General features: G+C 44.4%; 1 protein-coding gene across 3 annotated transcripts in view; it reads right to left on the bottom strand.

The window, feature by feature from the left end:
- Positions 1 to 1,885: 1,885 nt before the first annotated feature.
- Positions 1,886 to 9,866, bottom strand: part of LOC147031004 (uncharacterized) — a 38,093-nt gene continuing 30,112 nt past the window's right edge. For 2 of the 3 annotated variants that reach the window (XR_015056625.1, XM_085875649.1), the window contains 2 exons: positions 6,793 to 6,971; positions 1,886 to 5,143 (listed from right to left, as the gene is read on the bottom strand). The gene's annotated coding sequence lies outside the window, so the exon portion shown is untranslated. Of the gene's footprint in view, positions 5,144 to 6,792; positions 6,991 to 9,866 lie in introns of all 3 variants that reach the window. The other variant, XR_015056626.1, reaches the window with a different exon arrangement.

Genomic DNA, 9,866 nt, shown 5'->3' with positions numbered 1-9,866 from the left:
CCTCCGGCTCACAACCTGCGGAGACATGAATATCACTGCCAAGGTAAGTGAATCTATCCACGACCTCAACATCCTCACCACAAACAGACACAGACAGGACAGCAGCATCCAAGATGTCACCGAAAGCCTGGATCTTAGTTTTGACCCAAGAAATCCGTAATCCCAACGGCTCCGACTCCTCATTCAGCACCTCGAGGGCCCCCAAGAGGATGTCTAAAGTCTCCGCAAAGATGACTGCATCATCTGCAAAATCAAGGTCCGAGATCTTGACATTGCCAAACGATGCACCGCAACTTTATCTCTCCGACATCCTCCCTAAAATCCAGTCCATACAAGTGCTGAAAAGTGTGGGGGCAAGTACACATCCCTGACGAACTCCAGTAACAACTGGAAATAAGTCAGAGATGGTACCACCACACTCCACAGCACTCTCAGTACCAGAGTAGAGTTCAGACATCAGATCGATCAGTTTCGGTGGCACCCCACGAAGACCAAGAATCCTCCAGAGGACATCCCGATTCACTGAATCGAACGCTTTACAGAGATCAACATAGGCTGCAAGCAGACCCTGCCGAAACTCTCGTCTGCGTTCGGTGAGGACACGAAGTGCAAGGATACGGTCAATCGTTGACCTCTTTGGTGTAAAGCCTGACTGTTCTGGACGCTGGTGCTCAAGCAGATGGTGGCGAACCCTATCAAGAATTATCCGAGCAAAGACCTTGCCCGGCACTGAGAGCAGCGTCACCCCTCGGTAGTTGTTGCAGTCTTGGCGATCACCCTTCCCTTTCCAGAGAGGGACAACAAGGCCCCTCTTCCAGTCAGTTGGGATGATGCCTGTGTTCCTGTGAAAAGAAGAGCGGCACAGGTTTCTCTGGGACTGATAGGAAACCTTCCCCACCTTGTTGATTTTGGAAGAGATAGTGAAATGGCAGCAACAGAATGTGTCATTGATGAGGCCAGAGTATACTGGACTGCTCTGCATGGCCAAAAAGGGTTCAGCTGTTTGGATACCCTCAGGCAGCATATGTTTGTCTCTTCAAAATTAGACCTTAGGTCACTGCCAGCAACAGAAGATGCGTTTTACTTCCTTGTTTTAAGAGCATTGTATCAATTGCTTCTGTGTAGACATGCACATCTCAGTGACCGAGCATTTCCCCCAGCCACAACATTTGGCAGAACCCTTATCAATGGAAAACTGGTCCCAATTCTCATGTCTAAGCCAGCCAAGCCAAACATAGACAAAACTGTGTCTTGCATGTGCAAATTATCCAAATGTCTGAAACGATGTTCATGCAAAAAGGCTGCTGTGCCTTGCTGAGTGACATGCATATGCCTTCGTCAGAGAGGTTCATGTGGTAGAGTTGTTTCAGAGAGTGACTCTTCCTCTGAAGAGGATGTTTCATGTCACAATATTGTGTTAATCCATTTCTAATTTTATCTTCCTTAAAACCATGGCATGTAAAAGTATGTTCTTGTTCCTGACCCCATTGATAGTCAAGCATTTCTGAGTTGCATAAATCTTTTGTTGTTTGACATATAACCTTGTCAATTGTAGGTAGGTTAAATCTACACCAATTGTGATATAGGAAATGAACTCCTCTTTAATATGAGGGGTCATTTGTGTATATAGGTTTAGTGGTTATGATTTTAGGACAATATGAATTACCCATACCCCCATCCTACATCTTCGCTTTTGCCAACATTTTGTCATCAGAGGGGGCTCGCAAAAGTGTTGACTGTGTTGTTGCGCAAGAGTTTCACCATTGCCAACATTGGTTTTCATATACTCAAAGGGTGTCTCTTTATGAAAATCAACACAAAAATTTTATAGCAGACCGGGCAATTTTTTTTTAATTTTGATCGGTTGGCTCCCGGACTATTAGTGTGTCTCCTCTATAACTCCAAAATCATGAAACCGGGCGGCTCGAAACTTTGCATGCATACTAAGGAAATTCCAAGGGAGTGCATGAATGAAAACTGTGTATTTGGGTAAATTTAAACACCCTTTTTGAAGATAATTAATGTCTTACCTTCATGAAAGGCTCATCATTGGTCAGCCCAACTTCACCTCGCAGGGTACTTGGCCGCAGGGTACTTGGCCGCAGGGCAAACACGATCTACTCTCACGGCCAAATTAAAGTAAACACAGTAATCAAAATATGATTTCAGATTTGAGGATCGGATCTTGTGGACTAAATAAGTGTCGAAATCTGGAGTGAAATCTGAAAATGTCAAGAGATTATCGATTCTCATAACTAAGTGGATAAGCCTATTTATTTAAGGAAGGCGTATAAGCTCATAACTCATACACTCATAACTTAGTGTATAAGCCTCCTTTAATTTAAGGAATTTATTTAAGGATTTATTAGCCTCCCAACCTTCTCCATATTCAGTGAGGTGACAGGTGGAATTTGTTGGCGTGTTTGTGACCTTACTCCACTGAGCTCCCAAAGTTCATCGTGACAATTTTTTTTTATAGGATCACATTAAACAGTCATTTTCTCACAAGTCATATCTCAAGCCACCACCTGTTGTCATCTCCGAGGAAGATCCATATGTACAATACTTTATAAAAAGGCCAATGTTTTTTTTCAGATTTCAGCCCGGATACCTATATAATTGGAGAGATGGTATCCGATCTTCAATATCTTCAAATATGGTATCAGATGTGAAAAATAACTGTTACAATGATCAGTAAGATCGGCGAAGAAGTAGTCATGTGACCTCGTAATTGCTCATTATTCAATATATTTAAAATAGTACAAACACCACCTTCACATCGCTTTCAAGGTAATTTTACTCCTCATCTAAAGACATAACTCTCAACGGTGAAAGAAGAGTTTGATTAAAAAAAAAAAAGGTTACCACCTTTGCTAACTTATCGAAATAACCACCATGTGAAAATTTAAAACAAGGCTGTTCTGGAGTTACAACACCAAACAATTTAAATGTTCTGGCCCTTGATAGAAAAACATTCAATGTTGTCGACCCAAAAGCATTACAATAATATGCTCAATTTTGTTGATATTTCTGTACAATATTATGGAGCTTGATAAATAAAACGTTTCTTTATAACTATGTGCTTAATTGTGTCAGTGCAATTGATGTATGTCAGATCCCGGGGCAACACCGGGTACCTTTGTGGGAGACGGGAGGGAAAGGGTGGAAGTGTGAGATGGGAGAGGAGTGGGTGGGTGGGTGGGAGTCAAGAGAGAGGGGTGTGGGGTGGGAGGAGGCAGGGAAAGAGGTGGGAGGAAGAAGGAGAAGGGTGGAGGTGTGAAGAGGGAGGGGAAGGGCTCTCTCCCACCCCTCTCTCTTTCTCTCCACCCCCGGTAGTATTCCCATCAGAGAAGCGAGCAACAGGTGATATTTGTTAATATATGGGTATAAAGCTCTATCGAACAACTGACTCACTGACTGATATTAAAGATCGGGACCTTCCGGGTGATGTAGAAAGCTGAAATTTTGTGTACCGATGGACATCGAAGCCAGTAGATCGGAAGAACATCACAGAATTGTCGGACAATGTAAACAAATGAAAATATAAACTCGATGGTATTCCTAGAATACTTACCCTGCACAGTCTTGAGGAGGACTTGGTGCGAGCCAACTCTTCTCTTTTTTGAGGTTTTTTTTTTCTTTGATCCAATATTGCTGCCAGACCAGTGATCGATGATGTCACTTTTATCAAACCATATTGAATTCGGTGAGCTGATATACAAATCCTCTTCAAATTTCAAGTCAATCGGATGAAAATTGAGGATTTCAGAAATTTGGCCTGTGTTGCCCTGTATTAACAGACTTGCAAAAGTTTTCGGTCTTTCCAAGATGGCGCCTGCACCATGTGACATATGACATCATAATTATCACTGAAAAATTCAACAGGAGGAGATGCTGCAATGGTGAAAATTGTGTCCATTGACCCAACAAGTGCAGAGAATTTTGTTTTTCATACTGCCCAGATCAAGCGTTGCACTCAACGAATTATTACGTCATAATGAAGGCACCGATGACATTTTGGGTAAAGAATAATTTTGTCTCTCAAGGGACACTGGATACCATTGACAAGAGTCGCAGAGCCAGGTTGAATGGCAGAGCTGAGCTGTTCAGGGAGTTGAGGCATAAAATTATGTGCGCTGAGGGTGGACAAGAAGGCCTATGTGCGAGGAATCTGTGAGGGGGGTAGAGCATCACCTGTGGTCGTGTGATTCTCATCCTGTTTGCAGGGGAATTCATGCATTGCGTTCCTCCAAGCCCCTCCCCTCGGTTTACTGCAGTGAGAGTAGAGGATGGTGGGCTCTTGACCGAGGAGTCAGAAGTGAAGGCCCGCTGGGCCGGTTACATTGAGCGGCTGGACCAAGCCGATCCACCAGCTGTCGAATTGGATGTCAGGGATGTTCCAATCCCTGTTGCTAACCTCCAATCAACTGTGGTCCACCTTTGTTTGTGGAAACACAGGCTGCAGTGAACGGTTGAAATGGGGTAAAGCTCCTGGGATCTGTGGCATCCATGCTGAACTTCTCAAGACTGGTGGAAATGCTGTACTCGTGTCGTTGCATGCAATTCTGTGCTCTGCCTGGAACACAGGCATCATCCCAACTGACTGGAAGAACGGTCTTGTTGTCCCTCTCTGGAAAGGGAAGGGTGATCGCCAGAACGGCAACAACCACCGAGGGGCGACGCTGTTCTCAGTGCCGGGCAAGGTCTTTGCTCGGATAATTCTTGATAGGGTTCGCCACCATCTGCTTGAGCACCAGTGACCAGAGCAGTCAGGCTTTACACCAAAGAGGTCAACGATTGACCGTATCCTTACCCTAAGGGTCCTCATCGAATGCAGACGAGAATTTTGGCAGGGGCTGCTTGCAGCAGCCTCTGTTGATCTCTGCAAAGCGTTCAATTCAGTGAATCACGTTCCCCTCTAGAGGATTCTTGGTCTTTGTGGGGTGCCACATTTTTGAAATATCATGCTTTACAGTACGATATCGTTTTTAGCCCGATCTCTCAATGGTGAAGAATCATTTTAAAAATTGTAGTAGTTGGATCCGGATCCGGATCTTCACCAAAATCTCAGCAGTTCATCCTTGTCACACACCAAATCTGTCCACAACTTCATCCGGATCCGTCCACAACTTTTTGAGATATCCTGCACACAAACAGACAGAAAGGGGTGAAAACATAACCTCCTTCACCTTCGGTGGCAGAGGTAATTCGCCTTCACCTTTACTCAAGAAAATGTTGTTTCAGATACAGCCTGTGGCTGCTGGTTGCATAATTTTCTGGAAGCACGGCTGTGCCACTGATGCAGTGCCCTGTTACCAGTAAGCTGGTTCTCATTTTTCTGACCTGAGAATGCAGCATATAGCTCAGAATGCAACATGATGCCTTCCTTATGTGGGAAAAGGGCTCAGAATGCAACATGTTACATCCGCTGCGCCGATCCGGCTGAAATTTGGCAGCAACGATCCACTCCTGTCTGGTAATGGGGATTGCACAGCTCATTGCGGTCACGTGACTTTAAGTAGGTCAAAATGGCGGACTTCGGAACTTCCTTCAAAAATCTTCTTCTCCAGACCCAGCAGTCAGAATGCTACCAAATTTGGGTTCCAACATTAGGCCAGAGCCCAGATAAGCTGCAGGTCCAGTGGTCCTATTTTTAATCATTTTCTCCATATTCTCATCGTAAAGGTCTGTTGAAAATTGGATGACAAAAGCTCAAATGGTAAAAGAGTTATTGCCTGGACACACACACACACACACACACACACACACACACACACACACACACACACACACACACACACACACACACACACACACACACACACACACACACACACACACACACACACACACACACACACACCGGCTCCAAACCTAATAAATAGGATGACCCTAAACATGACTACACGTGAGATCGATCCCTGAAGGTGGCGGCGTACAATGCAATGCAACCAAATGTCTGTGAATTACGAAGACTACAATTTGTACAAATTGGATTTTCGTATTGCGTTGAAACCTGAAATTAGACAACTTGGTGGTGAGCAAGCTAGTAAATGAGCAATCGTGCTGGCGTTCCTTCACTGATAATTCAACACTTAGGCCAACAGAATATCACCCATTGCAGAGACAGATTCTGCATTTTGAAAGGGCGACGGTGGTGGGTGGAAGGTGGTGGTGGTGGGTTGTTACACTTGTTCGAAAACTGTTAAAAAAAAAAAAATGCAGAAGCAGCACCTCACTGTGGGCAGTAATTGCACATGTTGGGTGAAAATACGCGGTGAAACCCTGATAAAAATGAAGGTCCAATGGGTGAATCAAGGTATTAGAATGCATTTTTGCTAAAGGGTGGAATCCACTTGCCTTTGATAGGCCTACTCATTGGAAGTATGCTTGCCACTAATCCTTTTGGTTGTGGATTGTTTCATTTCTGACATACTTATTGTGATCAGAGAGAAATGGTTTACCTGATCTCATACATGTTCCATCACCATTCAGAACATGACTATCTTTTGAGTGTCGGTTTGGCTTCACCCTCCAGTTTGGTTCTTGAAAGAACTTGAAGGTTGTAAAAGTATCTTTGGAACTCAACTTTGCAGGATCATCATGGCGAAATTTCACTTTTACACGTGGCTGTTTGGGCCAGGGATTTGCTTCATCAGTGTGCAACCGCTTCCTTGTTTCATGTCAATGGTGCAGGACCTCCACAGGGAATTACCATGGATCAACACAAAATGAGCAGCGTACGATGGTCACGTGGGTCTAACAAGGAAGGTAAGCAAGTGGAGCACTTACCTTTGAGCTGTTTACTCTGGGTTCGCGTTCTGTCGGATTGATGCTTTTCAGGCAGGGTGTTGCATCACAAGATGCACCGGCCGTTCTTCGGATGGACGACGTCCATCTGCTCGAATCAGTTGGTGAAGGTTGAAGATCCAACAGTCTTTTGAAAAAGCAGATGAGAAGTCACGAGTACCCTAAACAAATGAAAAATACCTGCAAATATCAGCTTCAGTCAATGAGGACCCAGCCAGCCAGTTCATGAAAGACAACAGAGTCTTTGACAGGATTGCTTCTTCCTTTATGCTGATATTAAAATTAAATACCCCTCCATTGAAAGCAAACACTCATCTTTAAGCTGTCTAGCCTGAGTTAAAATCCCGACCCAGCTATTAACCTGACATCCTGGTGTTTCACAGGCAGGGTGATTCATCAATGCGTGCCGTCGCTCGGATGGACGCTAAACTTGGTGCCAGGACTACGAGCATTCGTTGGTGTACGTTAAAGATCCCATGGTGTCCTTCGTGAAAAGTAGGCGACCTATTGCCGGCACCACTAACTAATTACCAATTACTAATTACGACCCAAACCGGCAGAGGGCACGGCATCAGCCAATGAAGCTACGCAATGCCTTGTGCTGCCTATGAACAAGAAGAAGAAGACATGAAACCAAATGGCAACATGAATCCAAGGGTGCGAAAACACCGAAAACACTTACTGCCAATCATAAGAAGCACAGGTCGAAAGAAAGAGAAGAAGAAAGAAAACAAATAAAGCAAAGAGTAAAATCACCAAAAACAAGTGGAAACAAAGACCAGCAGAGCTCGATGTGTCTTCCAGCCTCGGCATATCATCAGCATAATGAGTGGGATATTAAATATTCATAGGAATCCTTTATTCATCAATACGTTATTGGAAATATATCTGGTTTAATTGATGCAAGGATCATTAAACAATGAAGCACAGCTTTAACGTACAATGCATGTTTTTTTGTCCGATAAAATTTATAGGAACAATGTGGTACATGTGCCATTGTGCCCCCTGTCAATATGATGACTATTTTCAAAATGGCCTGTCTGGCACGGATGAGATTGGTGACGTGAGCAAAACACAATAAGCTCATTTTCATGATCACCTATGGATCACCGGTTCGTACCGATTGTTCAGAACCGCACAATGCTGAGTTGGATTCCGCATACATGTCTCTCAAGTCATGAACATGCAGTCACGGGAGGACCAAGAGGCCCCATTCTTCATTTATGCATGTCCATAAATCGTGAGGCTTGTAGGGATATACGACCGAGTTGAGATTCTGTCAAACAGCGGTTTCTAATTCACAGGCTGTTCTGTGTGCCGTGAATCGCCTTGATGTGACGGTATTATGGCCGATGTAACCACTGGTTGCTCCCCATAGTTGGGCAGCCTTTATGGGCATAGCAGAACAGCTGCTGCATATGTTCTTGCTCATCGTTCAGGAAGGCAAAGCTTGCAAACACCATGATCTTACAGGCCATTGTAGTTACAATCCAGGTCTGCACCCAATTATATAAACTCGTACCTTAGTGGATATGTCTTGAGGATTTATTGGCTCGCATGCTCCTGATCGCATCAGATCTCGGTGGCTTAAGCGGTCGAGTCTAGCTCAGTTAGCGCTTGGATGAGGGACCAGCATGGTAAACCACGGGTGGTGTTGGAAGCCATGGAGGATAGCTCACTCAATTAGTCAAGCGCTTCCCTTGAGCTGTCTGATCACGTATTTGCTCCCTGTCGGGTGAAATCTGATAAAAAAAACTACCGTTATGGTGGAGACAGCACTTCATATCAGAGCAAGCTGTTCTATCCGCATTTGGGCTGTGAATGTTAAAGATCCAATGGTATCTCTCGGTAAGAGTAGACCTGTGTGTGCAGGTGCCCTGGTGAAATTCCCTGCCGAGTTAAAGCTATAAATGAGATGTGTACATTTATTATAACAAGCATTGTTTGCTAATTCAGGTCAAGGGACATGAACGACAGGGTTAGTACATTGTATGCAGCACAGGCATGATGGGTCGAAGGTCCCTTGAGGCTTTGGCATAAATAAGATGTAAAGCAAGTCCTTCATCGTCGATAAATCATCCAACACCATCTGGTGGAGTTTTTTTTACCCACGACATGTCACAGGTCTACAAGAGCTCCACGTTGTTGTAGTTGTAGTTAATGATGATCTTGTTTTGGGAGGGGGGTCGATTTTTGAAATGTGCACCCATTGGTTGGAGTCAGGTGGGGCAAGATGCTCCCGGAAGGAAAGGTGGGCAAACCCCCTTCCCTTCCCCACCCCAGGGAATTGATACATCCACCTGAGTCCAGTTGGTGAGTATACTGGTTTTGCAGAAAGCCTCTGATGTGAGCGTTCAGGCATGAAAATGGGCATCTAACCAGGACCGAAGAAGATGGGGATTAACCCCCATGTTTTCTGCCAAAGGCATCTTTCTCAATTGTTTAATTTATCAAGGGAGGGGCAAAGCTCCCCTCCCTTTCTATGGGACGGTTTCTCTGTATGCGCACTATTAAAACGGGGACTGAAAATTTGTTTCTCGTCTTCTACTGGACGAAATCGGCTACAAATTTCAGAAGTAAATCCTTTGTCGGTCGAGGTAATATGCTCCAAATTCCAGCAACGTCCGTGTCCGCATTCTTGAGTTTTTAATGAAAACCCTCGAAAATCACGTTGGTGTCTGTCCGTCCGTCCGTCCGCCCAAAAATGTGTCGGGGCTCATATCTCAAAGGCTATACATTGAAACGAGCTGAAACTTGGAAGATGCATCGGACAAAACGTCTAATCAATGGCTTACGAAACAAATTCCACCAAAGTGCCATGGTTTTTGCTTTTTTGATATTTTTTGCTCATATTCAATGATCCACACATCATCCAGTCAAAAACATCATGCAATTCTGCTCGGTTTCCACCGGAGGAATTTATTTGTGCATCAAATAAGTCGTCTACAATTGTACGTACTCATTACCCTGCGCCCGTGAAGCGAAAAGCGGAGTTAAGCTATCGGTCGTGTACGTACGTATGCCGTATGTCGTACGTGTCTGCATTTTGTGAAGAT

Source organism: Eptatretus burgeri, chromosome 3 (genome assembly GCF_056783735.1).
Source record: "Eptatretus burgeri isolate ZD-2024b chromosome 3, Ebu_testis_v1, whole genome shotgun sequence".
Taxonomy (NCBI): Eukaryota; Metazoa; Chordata; class Myxini; order Myxiniformes; family Myxinidae; genus Eptatretus; species Eptatretus burgeri.
The sequence above is the reverse complement of the archived record's forward strand: the minus strand, read 5'-3'. Positions and strand labels throughout refer to the sequence as shown.